The 15,886-nt window shown below is 33.9% G+C and overlaps 1 protein-coding gene across 2 annotated transcripts in view; it reads right to left on the bottom strand.

Moving 5' to 3' along the window:
* LOC114327685 (homeotic protein antennapedia-like) overlaps positions 1–15,886 on the bottom strand; it is a 1,165,466-nt gene that overhangs the window by 756,135 nt on the left and 393,445 nt on the right. Inside the window, exon 1 of one of the 2 annotated variants that reach the window (XM_028276391.2) lies at positions 7,591–8,031. The exons of the other annotated variant lie outside the window; for it this stretch is intronic. The gene's annotated coding sequence lies outside the window, so the exon portion shown is untranslated. Of the gene's footprint in view, positions 1–7,590; positions 8,032–15,886 lie in introns of those variants that run through there. 2 annotated transcript variants of the gene reach the window in all.

Below are 15,886 nucleotides of genomic sequence, written 5' to 3' on the forward strand. Positions count from 1 at the left end.
AAAGAAGACAAAATTTATGAGAATATCGGAGTCTCAAAGAAATAACGAGAATCTTTTTGTACAAGGAAACCAATATCGGACGAGCGGACAATGCTTGGATCTACAATTAACTTCAGAAATGATTACTTCCACGAAATTAAAATAGAAAACTCGAAAACTAGATATAGAACACATGCTCAAAGGGCAACAGGGTTCCCTGCTCGAAAATGTTGCCAGTTCAATTGGCACAGACCAACAGTTTCAAACTACTCAGCAGAATGCACTGAAGATGTTCTGAATTAGAACGAAAACGTTTTGCAATCCATTTGGATGACTTTTTAGATAGTTTTTTACTAACGATTTTATACCAGAAAACAAGTTGAAGTTTTTACTTCTGTATGCGTTTTTTAAACTATGGTATACAGCCAACTATTGGGTTTTTTCCCATTGATTTTAAAACAGAAAAGGCTACAGCAAATTTCAACAAAATGAGAAGAGTGCTCTGCAGAAGAGATTTAAAGTTAAAGAGTTAGGTTTGCTTGGAAGCTTGGACGATGAATGCGGCATCAATGAAAAAACTTAAATTATTCGAGTTGTGAGTGTGTAGAAGAATTATGAAAATATCGTAGACAGAACATGTGACAAACAAAGAGGTTCTGCGAAAGATGAATAAAGCAATGGAACTCTTAAATACAATCAAAACAAGAAAATTGGAATATCTCGGATACATTACACGTGGAGAGGGATACAAATTACTCTAACTGATTATGCAAGAAAGGATTTAAGAAAAAAGAAGCGTAGGGAGATGTAGTCTTCTTCTTTTCTTATACTTTGGAGGTCTTATCTTTCTTTAGTAAGGTTATGGTCTTCTACTTTTAAGGGTTAAGGTCAAACTCTCTTCTATCTTCAAACTTTAGGTGTCTTTTCAGCTTTCCTGGATTTTTCTAGATTTTGTTACATTCCAGTTTATAATAAAAGCTGTTCTGGGTATTATTTCAAATGTTGCCTCTAAATATTGATTGTATTTTCTTTTACAGTTTCCTATATTTTCCTGTACCTTTTCGACAATTCTTGTATATTCATTGCATAATATATCGAGAATTAGATTTATATTCCTATATACTTTCCTATATTACCTATGTATACTCCTATATTACCTATATTTTCCTGTACCTTTTCGACAATTCTTGTATATTCATTGCATAATATGTCGAGAATTATATTAATATTCGGTACCCACATATTGCTAAAGAAAGAATGAGAAAATAACAACTGCATAAAATATAAACACATCTAAAAAGGGGCAATACGGTGAAAGAAAATTACATAGTGACACCTTAGAGGAAGTATCAATCGAGAACAAGCAGATTTGATTATAAAGAAGAAGAAGAAGAGGAAATTACGAAACTACTGACGTGTTATGTCTCTCATAGAATCTTTACAAATATAAACACTTAAGTTTCTTTTAAAGCGTATAACAGAAAGTTCAAAAAAATTGGAAATAAATATTGATTTAAAACATAATATATAATATCCCCTCTGTGGCTCACTGGTAAGAGAGTTGTTTCCAAGGGTTGTGAGTTCAAATCTGAGCTGGGTAGGAAATTTTTCTTTATTAAAAAATAATAAATAAAAATAATTTCTATCTTTGTGGGATCGGTACTCACCGGAGGGACCGCAGACGTTCGAATACAATTAGCGTCTCTTTGTAATGACAGTGAGGTCGACTTTACTAAATAATAAATCATTTAGTCAACACACTCACTACACTTTACATCTGATTGCGAAATCAACGGTGCCATGCCAATGGCCTTAGTTGTGGGGGCATTTAAGCTAAACTAAAAAAAGCATACATACGGCCAATCTTTTTCAATAACAGATAATTATGCACAGTGGCGGCCCGTTAGGTAGTGCCATAGAGCCATGACACTACCTTGCTAACTATGCAGAAACATATTTTTTATCTTAAAAACATTTGAATGCCTGTTTATTTTTTTTGTGAATATTTCTCTTTATTTTTATAAATTATATCAAATCTGGCAACTGTGTAGCGCAATGCAAATCTATCGACTCTGGCCACCCACAGCTGACCGGATAAAGGATGAAAATCATAAAAATCCCAGTGCCGAACGGCATAGTGGCTCGTGAGAAAAGAGAAAGATTGTATGAGCATCCTGTGTAAGTGACAGAGAGAGAGAACGGTATTGCACTTTTAACATACGTTTAAATTGGAGTCTCCGTGCCAGGCTCGAAATCTCGAAAAGGAAGTTAGTGGATCTTAAGATACAATGTTTTAGATCTACATATTTCTAGTTTCTTTACGCGTTCGCTTGACGCTATTGTGTTTATTGTCTACTACTGTATTGTATATTTGTGTTTATACTCTACTATTTTTTTTAATTTGTAATTATTAGTTAGTGCGTTGTGATCGTGGGTGTCGTAGGTATAAAAATAATATTTTGATTATTTTCTACGTTTAATTTATTTATTGACAATGAATCAAATTAGTATATTAAAAAACAAATTAAAGAACTCGGTCGGCCTTTACCCGATTTAAAAATTGAAAAACAAAGTGGAAATGGACAAAAACTTCGCTGTCGTAAGTTTAATAAAATTATTTATGATAAAAATAGCTGGTTGTGTGGTTGCGAACAAACTAATAAACTCTTCTGTTTTGTATGCGTTTTGTTTGGAGGTGACGAGACTTGGTCAAACAAAGGCACCGATGATCTTGTACATATATGGGAGAAATTGAAATCCCATGAAAAATCTAAAGTGCACATGAATAACGTTTTTAGCTTTTCAATGAATGGTAAGTTAAATATAAAAACCCAATTAAATTCAGCTTATCGTGATACTCTATTTATATTTTATATCCTTTTTGACCATATCGTAAAACCGCCACAAAAAATTTAGGCAGCTGCCCGGATTCTGGCACTACCTTCCTAAAGTTATACGAGCCGCCACTGATTATGCATACGGCAAAAATAATCTCAAACAAGAACTGGGTATTAGATACAGATACAGTCGACATTTTCGATACAGTCGATACAGATACAGATACAGTCGAGTTTTTTTTAACTTGGAAGGCGACAAAAAGAAACAAATGCAAAAACATGTAAAACAAATGATAGTTGCATTGTAAACTGAATGAAGCTTAAGAAAGTGTACTGGAAGGAATGACCATAAAAGAAACCAAACCCAAAATAGAAAGGTAACTTTTTAGGTTAGAATAGTATAATCTCTTATAAAAGCAATGGAGCGTGGAAACGAAAGAACAACTAAGATAACTCCACGAAGTATTTCAAGTAAAATGTTTTTCGAAAGTCAGCATCACCATAGTTACTATACTAAATTTATAATCAAGATGCAGTAGAAATAAACAAACCAAGACACGTTAAATGCTACTAGGAGCACTTCCGAATCATAATTTACAATGTGTACACTTTGGAAATCATGATTTGGGATTTACAATGTATATACATTGTAAATTATGATTCGGGAATGCTCCTAGTAGCATTTAACGTATCTTGGTTTATTTATTTCTACTGCATCTTGATTATAAATTTAGTATAGTCACTACAGCCCTTGATCAGGCTTAATACTCTTTGGAAACCTTATCCATTAAACTCTATTTCTACAACACTTCTTCATGCATCGTCCCATAATTTATACATAAAGAAAGTATTATTTTTTAATTACTAGTTAACATAGAATTAAAATAGTCGAGGTGTAGAGAAAAAATAGTTATAGTCCTTGAAAAATATTTTCTAGCTTCTAAAAATATCACATTGCTTTAAAAAAATGACTAATTTATTACGACAATCTCCTAGTTAATGATTTGTTAATATATACAAACGTAGGAAGATAGTTTTTATAGCCAAAAAAATTTATACATAGATAAATTATATCTCTTACGTTTGTGATATTTATTATTTCAGAAAAAACTTCTTACAAATGAAGCAAACGTTCAACGTACTGGAAATAATATAGGAGGTGGCTCATCTGTCCTTATTTGTCTTAAAATAATAATAATATTAGGAACTTAGTACTATCTATTATTGTTCCTAGGTGTAAGTCACCTAGGTCTCGATAACACTGAAAGCCACTGAAATCCTTTTGATGTCATACGTATCTGGGATGAGTTAATTTTCCCCTCACATTGGGTTTGAGCCGTACTGCTTAAATTTGGAAGAGCGAATGCAATAACATGACTACAATATAAACAAGGAAAATCACTGAAAGAGGAAATGGAAAAACAAAAGAATACATGAGCTACATTGTGAAGTTCTGTTCCAAATTTTAATATTTAAAATCTTCACTTCGCGAAAGGCATAACACTATAAATTATAATGATGACACATTGGACAACAAATTGGAGGGGACAATTAAAAGGTTTGTGTATAACATATTATTAGATACATTAACAAAGGCTGATATATTGACGGTTGCAATTATTGTAGCTAATTTTATGTTTATATCAAGTAATTGTTAAACAAATTATTACATGACGTAGCTACCAATGACTAACTTAAGTTCTGTATTATGTCCACCATTACTTTATAATAATTCATGTATCTGCTAGAGTCAGGTAGTCTTTGTCCCTCTGCTTAAGGGTATTTTATGAGTTCTTACGATACTTACATACTGAACTGAGTACTGATATTATTCGAAAGCTGTTGTTATAATGTTGCTACTTAAGGAAGAATTTTATTTCGTGATCAAAAATGATACTGTTTGGAAATAATACAGAACAACCACAAGCTACAATAACTAGTCAGATAGGAACGTTTATGATGATTTCATGAAATCAAATATAAAAGATCTTTGGATAGGATCATGGAATAGTCTATGTTTTAGGTTATATGTATCAGTTTATTTTCGTTGTTATCTGTTTAATCTCTTATACCTACTCCCTGATTGCTTGATTTTTTCTGGCCCAAGCATGGTTTTCTGTATAGCTCTTCTTTAAATATAAGTTGTATCTGTTTGTATTCTGCGTGAGCATTATGTGTTCATAAAAGACTGTTTTTCTTGTTTTAGTTCAATTATAGTTATATTTGGTGTTGCATTTCCTTGTAACCTCTGCGTAGTACAACAGATGATTCATAAAATTCGCCTAAAGCCAAATTCCATATAGCTTTTTGATAGCTTCAAAGTCCATATTTCGCATTATTAGAAGAAAGTGAAAAAATATAACAATTTAGCGTTCTTATATGGATAACGCTGGTATAATATTAAATAAAAAAAGTCGTAAAAACACTTCTTTAATGGTCTTGTTGAGGATTGACTCCTCTTTCTATTATGATCTATATCTAGTCGCTTGTTTTATAATCTATAACAGGCAATTTGTGCTTGTTCACCTCGGCAGAAGACAATAATTTTTGTTTCTGTGATTTATTGCCTGTCCCATTCCGTCGCTGTAATTTTACAAAAGACCCAGCAATATCCGCAGATACCCTTATGATTCTACCACTCCTACAGTATCATCTGCGTATCTTATCAATAAGAAATAAGAGTGCACATTATTTGACAATTGTGTGCCTTGGCAGTAAATTTTAATTATCTTTATCAGTAAAATATTAAAATTTTATATTTTACCAATATAATTAAGGCAGGTTAACCTGAAATACGATAAGATACAACTAATTACGTTGTTTACAATATTATAATACCTGGATATTTTTTATTCTTATTAGCAAGAATATGGTGACTACGGAGTCCCATTGGAGAGTAATAAAATAAAAAAAAATAAGTAGCTAATTCATAATTACCTAATTCATTCCTAACCTAATTCAAGGAAAATAACTAATAGGTATATCTAAAAAGAGCTATTAACAAATATAAAACATAAATCCTGTTTCACATCATCTTTCGATGTAAGTTTTAGTCTATCTCTATGTCCACTTTCCCGAGCTATGATACAAGAATTTGTCTGGCATGGTCTTGATCGTCCTAGATTTCATCTCTATACCAGTCTTACCATGTTTAAGTATAAAAAACTAACGGCTTTGCCATTTTATATGGATTTGTTTTCTATCATTTCTTAGATTTACCTCATACTCTGAATACCATTTTCACAGATGTCAGCAAATATTCGTCTGAGCATCTTTTGTTTAATAAAGGAATAAAAGGTTCCCATTTTGCTTTAGAAACGGTCAATGTAATAATATAATCAATTTTTTGTGGTGGCCATGAATCAGTGGCTAAAGTAATAGCTTACCAAGTCGGGTGGTCCTGGTTTGATCTCCGGCACAGACACCAGAAATATTTTAAGTTCTAATTTAATTCAACTGAATCGCCACTGTATTTGATTATATTGTTTGCTAAAATTATCATCCTTTTAATTCTTCTGAGAAAAAAATAGAACAAGAGAGGATAAAACAAAGTACCAAATACCAAAGAGCTGACAAAGTTTTTTCGTCATTTTTATCAATAATATAAGAAGTTATATTATTATTTTCCGATAGAAGTTATCTTCCGATAGGAATACTGTAAAGCTTTAGGAAATAGGAACATGATAAATAAAAGTATTGGTGAAAGAACATGATAAATAAAATGATTGGTGAAGATGGATCTAGTCCCTATTATTGTTTAAATTTTGGACTTTATTGAATATAAAGAAAACAGAAACGGGCACAAAAAATTAGCTTTTATAATATATGGTAGTAGTTCGTTCCTAAATAAAATCTAATAACAACAAGCCGCGTAAACTTTTGTAGGATAAGAGAGCTAAATTTTGGAATGAAAATATTGTTGCAAATAAACAAAATGGAGAAGCAAAGAAACAACAGAGACCTAAAATTGGCATTGCAGATCCATCTAGTACTTCGCTATTACCTGTTCTCAGTCTTACTTTAGCATGTCGAGTCTTGGACGGTGAATAAAAGTGATCTAAATCGTCTTGGGGCTTTCGAAATGTGCTGCTGTAGAAGAATTTTAAAAGTTTCTTTGGTAGAGAAGATTTTAAACTCCACAATACTAGAACGTCCACGCAAGACTACTGAAATTATAAAAAGCATCAAGTAGAGAAAGCTGGGGTAGTTCGGACATGTCATGAGAGTTTCCAAATATAGGTTGATACAAAATATTATGCAAGGAAAAATAGCAGGCAAACGCAGTCCAGGAAGAAGAAAGACTTGCTTGAAGAACTTGTGAGATTGGTATGGAATTGATACAAGCATGCTATTTAGATTATATAGTTTAAAAACATAACAAGAGTTCTGACAACAGTTCAAGAGATACATACGTCTATAAGTATCGAATTAGTGTTAATTAATAGAGTTGCAGACTTTAGTGTCAGAATTTATTTTAAGCAAATGTTGAAACAAAACTCCTATAAAAGTGAGGCATTTCTGAGAAGAATGTACCTACTAAAAGATTTGAGTGAACAACTAAAATGTGAAGAAGTAATAGTGTATGTCCTATTTAAATAATAGTAACTTATTTTAATTGCAATCAAATATATTAGAAAAGCTTTTGGAACTAAAGTTGTAAGAGAAGATGTATATTTAAAACTTAAAATACAGACAAAAATCTTTTGTAATAATTTGTAACTATCCGTCGTTTGTGTGTCCGTAAACAGTACATATTTATTAATTCTGTACTCACCAGTAATATTTTCATATTTTAAAAATAAACTCTAAAATCCATACGAAATATCACTAACACTTTTAAAAATTTCCATAACACTGTAATGTTTTTAATCAAAAAACAATTCTCACAACAGACACAACCACCGATAAAAAATCCCAATAAATAGACAGTGATTAATGTCTAATTAACTTTAGAAACTCTCAAAAAGTCATAAATTAAAAACACCAGACACTGGCCGACTGATACTCAAACGTCCATGGTTAGCTTTATCGGAAAGCAGCTGTTGAACTGTCAGCCAGCTAGATTAGGGTCATGCTTATGGTGTGCGAAGGGGGAGAGAGGGGCAAGGCGACCATTCGCTGTCAGATCCAGCGGGCCATGGATTCGTCTCGCACTTAGGCTCTAGTCGCGAGGCTCAACCCTAATCCATTATGGCAGATGCGGCTTAAAGTCCCGAAATTTAGAACTGGGCCTAGCAGACTTTTAGGTTAAATGCTGGAGATTTACGGTGGGTGTCTGTGCGCCGCGATTTAACGGATTTAAGTGTTTTTATAGATAAGTAATCGGGACGACAATGGGGATGTGTGTGCATTGATGAAAATGTAAAACTCTAATACCGCTACTACCCCTTTTACTTAACGAAATGAATTGGAGTATCGCATCGACAACATTATTTCACTATGTATAACCGCTTTAGATACACTTTAGCTTAAGCTTAAGTTAAATAATCTCTTATATTTTATAAGTATGTTAAATAAAATGGTAAGTTAATTTCGGCATTTGTTTTTGTTTAATTGATCGCTTTTTTGTTAGTAGACAATTTTAAAGAATCTCCTTGTTTAAGTTAATGATTTAATTGTAAAGAAATCCCGAGTAGTACGTTCTTTAACGGTAAAATATTGCAAAATCTCTAAATTTTAAAGAACCGCCTAGATTGACATGAAATTTGGCATATACGTAGCTAATAAGTCAAAGAAAAAAAGTGATATTTTGCCGATATGTGCTTTTGCCCTGGGGGTGAGTTTTACCCCATCTCGTGGGTGAAAAAATATATGTCCAAAATAAGTTCGGAATTCGATAAATTGACTAATCCTAAGAACTTTTGTTCTATAGAGTTTCTTCAATAAGTCAATACTTTTTGAGTTATTTGTGAGTGAATATGTTAATTTTTCAACAAAATAACCACGTTTTTAGACGGTTTTTCGCAAATAACTCAAAAAGTAAGTATTTTCTCGAAAAAATATTCTTAATAAAAATACAGTCGAACCCGCTTATTGGAATAGCCTTCGTGCCAAGCAAAAGTATTCCTATAACCGGTGTATTCTAATAACCGATCATTGGTGGCTATTAGAAACGTTTCGGGACCTCAAATTTGTATTCCTATAACCGGGATATTCCTATAACCGGTATTCTAATAAGCGGGTTCGACTGTATAACTTTTAAAAAAGTGAAAAAATGGTGCATACCTATATAAAGTCTGTAGACCCAGTAGAAGCAAAGTTGTAGCTAATGAAAAGTAGGTTCTTCGTCAAATTCCATATCGAATATTTCATCGAGAAATATCCAAAAAACGGAACACTTTTTGGGAACATTTATTACAACTTTTTTTTTAAAGTGTGGAAAAAAGGTTTATTTTTGTTAAAAAAAAAACTTCTAACATTAAAAGTTGCGCTCAAAATATTGTTGGTCCCTTTTATTTTTTGGTAAAAAGAATCGCGAAAAGCACCCCCTAATTAGCATCCCAAATAAAATTAATCGTTATCGCTTCACAAGTTACTTTGCTTATTTAATCTTTATACGATCTGTAAGTTTCATCGGTTCAAACTGCTTATTTTTGAAAAGGCTGTAGTTAAAATGGCTTGAACTAGTCACTAGTCCCGAGTGTATGCAAACTTTGAACAGCCATAGCATAACCAATTTTTGTTTAACAGGAAAACAAAAAATCTAAAATATCCACAAAAGCAAAACGTACATTTCATTACTCTTTGAGATTTTTGGTATTACTAATAATTTTCAAGTTATTTTGAAAAAAAAAGCATTTTTTTAAAATTAAAAATTTTAAAATTTTACTTTAAAACCAATTTTTTTTTTCAAAAATAAGCACGTTGAATCAATGAAACTTACAAATCATATAAACACAATATAAATAAAGTAACTGGTGAAGCGGTAACGGTTAATTTAATTTAAGTTGTTGATTAGGGGGTAATTTTCGCGACTTTTTTTTTCCAAATCAAAAGGGACCAACTGTATTTTGAGCGTAACTTACTTACATTTGATGCTAGAATCATTTTTTATAAAAATAGAACTAACTCTTTAAAAAAGTTGTAATGAGTTTTTTCCAAAAAGTGCTTCATTTTTTGGTTATTTCACGTTGAAATATATTTATTTGAAATTTGGCGAATATGAACCCATTTTTCTTTAGCTATAACTAGAGACCGACCGATTAATCGGCTTCGGCATCGGCTTCGGCCACCTTCGGCCAATATTTAAACCTTCGGCCAAAATTCGGCTTCGGCCAAAACGAAGCCGAAGGTTTCGCCGAAGGTGGAATAATAAAATGCTCCGAGTATACTATACTATATAAATAATCTCTAAACAATATGCTTCGGCGAGCCTTTGATACTTTGAATAATATTTACACCCTATTTTACACCCTAATAAACCAAAACGTTTTACAAACTTTCAGGTAGTAGGTAGGATATAAATTTTAACAATAGGCCAAGATGTCTCAAAGATCTTCATTTGAATATTTCTCACGTAGTAAAATTCTGAGAAACTATAATAATTTTATCGTATTTGTTAAAACTCAAGATTACTGGTGTTTTGACTACCTAAATATTAATGGCAAAACATCGACTATCGACTATCTCTACTATAAATGCAAATATTTAGTCACCTTCGGCTCAGGCTTCGGCTTCGGCCGAAGGTATCCTTCAGGCCGAACTTCGGCATCGGCTTCGGCTTCGGCCAAAAAAGTCACATTCGGTCGGTCTCTAGCTATAACTCTGCTTATACTAGGTGTAGAGACTTCATGTATACATCATTTTTTAAATTTTTTACAAGCTATATTTTTGCTAAGAATAGTTTTTTCGATAAGAACTTACTTACTTACTTTTTGAATTATTTGCGAAAAATTGTCTACAAACGTGTTTGTTTTGTTAAAAATGAACATATTCACTCGCAAATAACTCGAAAAATATTGACTTAGTGAAAAAGCTATATAGAATAAAAGTTGCTTAGAATTAGTCAGTTTATCGAATTCCGAACTTATTTTGGACATATATTTTTTCACCCGCGAGAAGGAGTGAAACTCACCCCCAGGGCAAAAGCACTCATCGGCACAATATCTTTTTTCTCTGACATGTTGGCTATGCGTATGCCAAATTTCATGTCAATCCAAACGGTTCTTTAAAATTCACAGCAAAAACCGTCAAATAATGTTTTAATGTTAAAAAAATGTTAATAACTAGAGAAGTTTTTTTATGTACAAAACCACATCAACCTCGCAAGTTATTAGTGGATAGGTATAACAAACACAAGGAATATTATCTACATTAACTAGAATTATATAACTTGATGTCTTAAATAGGTTGAGATTGTTTTTGGTGAGAACTGTTTTGACATCATCATGTCTGATTCCGTGCGATCTTCTTCCTTCCATGAATTACGGACAATCAAGCTAACGGTCAGTATAGGCAGCAACGTAACCATTGATTTTTTTTTAAATTTCTTATTTTTCATTTTTTTTATTTTGACTATTTAAAAGCATATTCATTTCTGTCTTATCTTGCGATGTAATAATAATGCTTATAATCTGTTTATGTTTTGAGACAATTTTATTTTGTTATCATTGATGAGTACAGATGATATTATAAGAAAATAGGCTATTATACCGGCTGACGCAACAAGATTGGTCATAAATTATATTACCCTTTTTAGGGATAAAAATAAATTGATTCATTGGCCCAAATGGCCTATACCAAAAGTGTACCCAGAAAACGTTACGCGGATTAAAATTTGCAAAATAAAAATTTGCGAATTTTTTAATATTACTCCAAAACAGTTTAAAACTATTTTATGAAAATTTATATTATGGTGTTAGCGTGTTAGCATGCCATGGCGAATAAAACCGAAGTAACAAAAATATATTTTCTCGGTTTTGGAGAAACGGTAAATTTTATGGGTAGTAAAAATTTGGTCTCAACAGTAATTTTAAAGTAAACGTTTGGGCTGGAAGTGCCATAAATTAATTAGTAGGGCCAGTATTTCTTCCCATTAATGTAAACGGAGAAAATTATTTATCATATTTTAAAACAATATATCTGTCTACTTGGAAGATGTACCGTTGACCATCAGACAAAGTGGAGAGAGGATGGTGATCCACTCTATTGTAGCCACTAGGTTAGAACATTTTTATTTCAACAATATCCAGCCCGTTGGATAGGGATGATGCCCGATGCACCAATTAAATGGGCACCGCGCGCTCCAGATCTTAGTCCGTTGGGCATTTTTTGGAGATTTATGAAAGAGTAGGTAAGTTTATTTCATGGAAATAGGCTAATAATGTATAGTAATAAGTAGTAATAATAATTAAGTAACTTGAGTTGACGACCACTGGAAGGTGGCGGCTCAATTAAAGGAAAATTGAAATCAGAGTCGAAAATCGAACCCGGGCCCTTCAATTGCTAACCAGTAACATGTCCACTAAGCTACTGTTGCCACTGTTCCTACCCAGTCTTCGGAAATGTTAAAATCCATATCTGCATTTCGAATAGACACTTTAGGGTAAGAACAGAACAAGTGGGTCGAGGTGGAGGTGTACAAGGTGAACAATGAAGGTGAATAAGGAGATCACCTGCGCTGTCAGTCGAGCTAGAACCACTATCAAGTAAATTAGTTTAATGAAATTTGAATGACAAAAAGACTGTGCTTTTGCGATGTTGTGTCAGTCGTCATGATAGTGATTAAATGTCAGCTGCAAATAATCAGATACTTCTTCATATTTCAAAAATTTACTGAATTTAATTACTATAGAAATTGAAAACTAAAATAAACTGAATACAAAAAAGGGATTATATAAAAAAGTATCAACTCGGATAGCGCAGGTAATGACAACTTGGCTTCGAACGGACCAATCACAGGGAAGCATCCTTGTAGGCCGCGCAATAGACATCCATGTAAAACAAACTCATTTTATTTTCAAAAGCATCGATGTAAACCTCCTGGATGGCATCGCGCTAAACCTCCACCGCGACTTACCTGCTCTGTTCTCTTCCACTCACTACAATGTGTTTATTTTACATGGATATCGACCGCGACCTCCATCGCCACCGAGACCCACTTGTTCTGTTCTTACCCTAAGAATAAGAACAGAACAAGTGGGTCGAGGTGTAGGTCGTAAGTCGCGGTGGATGCTACTAGTTAAGTCGCGGTCGATGTCGACAGCACATAGCAAGGAGGTCACGTGCGCTCTCAGTCGAGCTAGAACCACTATCAAGTGAAGTAGTTCAATGAAATTTGAATGGCAAAAAAACTGTGCTTTTGCGATGTTGTGCAGTCAAGTGATGGTAGTGATGAAATGTCAGCTGTAAATACAGTAGAACCCCGCAAATCCGAACTAATTGGGGGGACAGTCTGTTCGGATTCCGAAAAGTTCGGATTATCCGAAAGTTAACTTATAATTCAAAGCTTTCGTTGTGGTTGATTTTGAGTCGCTGCATCTGTCTCACTCTCTCCCTCTCCCACCCATCTCAGATTGATGTCACTGTTAACGGACATTGGCAAATCTAAAAAAACCCCCGGCTTTGAATAGCATTGTCTGTTTAGTATAGGGCCCAAAGAAAAGCATGGATGAATAATAGTGCACTTTTTAAGGAATGGTTTGAAAAACAAGTTGAACCATCCGTTTCGAAATTCAATAAGGAAGTGGGGCTTCCCAAACGAGTCTTACTTTTCTTAGACAATGCTACATCACATCCTGAAATAATGAAGCTTATATGTGATGAAATGAAAGCTGTTTTCCTACCACCAAATGTGACCCCGTTATTGAAACCCATGTACCAGGGTGTTCTACAGTTTATAAAACTGTGCTATACAAAATATTTTGTACGGACTGTATTAGAAGGCGAGAAAAGTTTCATTAGTGAAAACCTGAAAAAAAATCACCGTAAAAGATGTCATTTATTGGGTACCTGAGGCCTGGGACAACTGCCCTGAGACGTGGAAGATGTCGTGGAAGATCGTGGAAAAAGTTGTCGCCAGATTTACAATTTGAAGAAGGTCCATTTGTCCAAGCTCCATTACAAGATCACCTCCTAGAAGTCGTACAACAATTTCCAGGGTGAGAAAACGCAGAAGAAAGTGCAATTACAGAATGGTTTGAAGCTGACGACAATGGGCAACAAGAGTTTACGGATGAAGACATTGTAGACTTGGTTTAACCTGAAAGCAACCCTAATGAAGATGAAGAAAGCGAGGAAGAAGTTACCTGCCAGATCGAGTGACACACGCAGATGCCACTAAAGCTCTGGAGGTGGCTCTACGTTACGTGGAGCAGAACTCTGCTGCGTTACCGATGAATAATCGTTAACGGTTTATGCGTAAATGGTTCAACATCGCTGTGTCAAGTCGCTACAAGTACATGCATCAGAAGAAACTCACCGATTTCTTTAAGAATGCGCATTAGGGCTGCAAACGTTCTCGTAAGATTGTGGGCAATATTGTTGGACTTAAGTTGACTACAAGACAACCAACATAAGTTTATGTTTAACCTTTATAAGCACTACGTCTAAAGTACGCATTCATTTTTAAGACATTTTAAAAGTCAAAGTCCTATTAATCTTACATTATTTAATTTTCTGGCATTACTTTGTATAATAAACATGATTTTAAGTTTTTTTCTTGAATTTTTTAATTTTTTTCATTTTCCGTTGGTTCGGATTTGCCGAACGTTCGGATTAGCGGGGTTCTACTGTAATCAGATCCTCTTTCATATTTCAAAAATTTACTGTATTTAATTACTTTAGAAATTCAAAAATAAACCGAATACAAAAAAGGGATTATATAAAAAGTATCAACTCAGCGCAGGCAATGACAACTTGGCTTCGAACGGACCAATCACAGGGAAACATTCTTGTAGGCCGCGCAGTAAACATCCATGTAAAACAGCCTCATTTTATTTTCAAAAGCATCGATGTAAACCTCCTGGATGGCATCGCCACAGCATACAGAGGTTCCACAGTAAAACCACTCCTCTGTCGGCGCTTTGATCTCAAGAAGTAATACCGGCAATACGCAATTGGTAGTTCACCAGTGGTGGATGCGGGTTTTCCCTGTTAAAATCCGTACGTTTCTATGCGACTAGCAATGCGAGAGGGGGGCAAAAGCGACTAAGAACATTGCGCGGTCGCCATGCGCGACTACAGATTTTACTTCCAATTTTTCGGAGAGTGGTTCTACAGTCCCTCTTTATACTGTGGCATCGCGCTAAACCTCCACCGCGACTTACCTGCTCTGTTCTCTTCCATTCACTACAATGTAATGTGTTTGTTTTACATGGATATCGACATCGACCGTGACCTCCACCTCCACCGCGACCCACTTCTTCTGTTCTTACCCTTAGAATAGTGTATGTATACAAAATTGATTGATATGAGCTGGATTGCCACAAGGAAGTGAGTTGGCTACGTCATCAGTATAAAAGCATATTTTTAAGCTAGTATATTATTGTTATATTATATTATTGTTATATTGTTAAGTTATATTATAATAATAAGAAGAAGAGACGGTTTAGAGACGAAGAAGAGAAGAGTGGGTTAATTAGATCAGATAAGAATAGCCTATTAATTACGTGTTTACTTGTTTACGGGGGTTACGTGCCCATTGAAGCATAGTAGCGGTTCAGTTAAATTGAAATTGAAATTGGCTCTTTTGATTGGTAAGCCAGTACTCTAACCAGTGAGCTACGATCATCGCTGAATTATCTATTGGTCGGTTGACTAAATTCCTACAATTATTATTTTTCTTCTTGTGCCACTCCTATCGGAGATTGGAAATCATCAAGACTACCCTGACCTTGTTTACAGCTGACCTAAAAAGTTCATTAGTGGTGCATCCAAACCACTTTATCAAATTCCGCAACCATGACATTCTTCTACGGCCTGGATTGCATTTTCCTTCTATTTTTCCTTGCATTATATTTTGAAGTAATGCGTATTTATGTCATCTTCATCAGGTAACCCAAATATTCGAGTTTTCTTCGTTTTATCGTTAACAAAATTTCTGGCTCTGTTCCTATCCTTTGTATTACTTC

Source organism: Diabrotica virgifera, chromosome 2 (genome assembly GCF_917563875.1).
Source record: "Diabrotica virgifera virgifera chromosome 2, PGI_DIABVI_V3a".
Classification (NCBI taxonomy): Eukaryota; Metazoa; Arthropoda; class Insecta; order Coleoptera; family Chrysomelidae; genus Diabrotica; species Diabrotica virgifera.